Below are 636 nucleotides of genomic sequence, written 5' to 3' on the forward strand. Positions count from 1 at the left end.
AAGTGCAGACCTTTCCAGTCACCTAGTAACCATGGTCAAGCAATCCTCTAATGCAGCTCTTCTGGGTAAAGCAAGCTCAGATCTCACTAGGAAACCTTTGTGGGCCTCCACAATTCCCATCCCAACCTGCCCTCATTCCACCAGCAAAATCTATCCTCTTTCCTCTTCCCAGAGAGATCCATGTTTCCCCCTTGAGCCCTCCTTGGTTACTTAGTCTCTCTGGGTCTGTGGGCTGTAGCATGATTCTCCCCTACTTTACAGCTAATATCTGCTTATAAGTGAGTACATACCATGTTTGTCTTCCTGGGTCTGAGTTACCTCACTCAGAAAAATATGGAATGCTTCATGAATTTGTGTGTCATCCTTGCACAGGGGCCATGCTAATCTTCTCTGTATCGTTCCAATTTTAGTATATGTGCTGCCGAAGCAAACACTATTTTATTTTATTTTCAGATAGGATTTCATATAGTCCAGGCTGGTTTTAGTCTTTCTTTGTATCTAAGGCCACATTTTGTTTCTCCTGCCTCTATCTCCCAAGTGACTGCAGGCATTTATCACCCTGCCCAGCTCAGAAAAAGATACTTTTAACAAAGGAAGTAGAAAATGGCAAGCAGGTACAGGAATACAGAAAATGAA

The 636-nt window shown here is 43.1% G+C and overlaps 1 non-coding gene across 1 annotated transcript; it reads right to left on the reverse strand.

The window, feature by feature from the left end:
- Positions 1-327: 327 nt before the first annotated feature.
- LOC118578911 lies at positions 328-434 on the reverse strand. The gene has a single exon (XR_004944302.1). It is a non-coding gene; the product is annotated as a U6 spliceosomal RNA (small nuclear RNA).
- Between the last annotated feature and the right edge of the window lie 202 nt (positions 435-636).

The sequence above is a fragment of the Onychomys torridus genome, chromosome 2 (assembly GCF_903995425.1).
Source record: "Onychomys torridus chromosome 2, mOncTor1.1, whole genome shotgun sequence".
NCBI classification, from domain to species: Eukaryota; Metazoa; Chordata; class Mammalia; order Rodentia; family Cricetidae; genus Onychomys; species Onychomys torridus.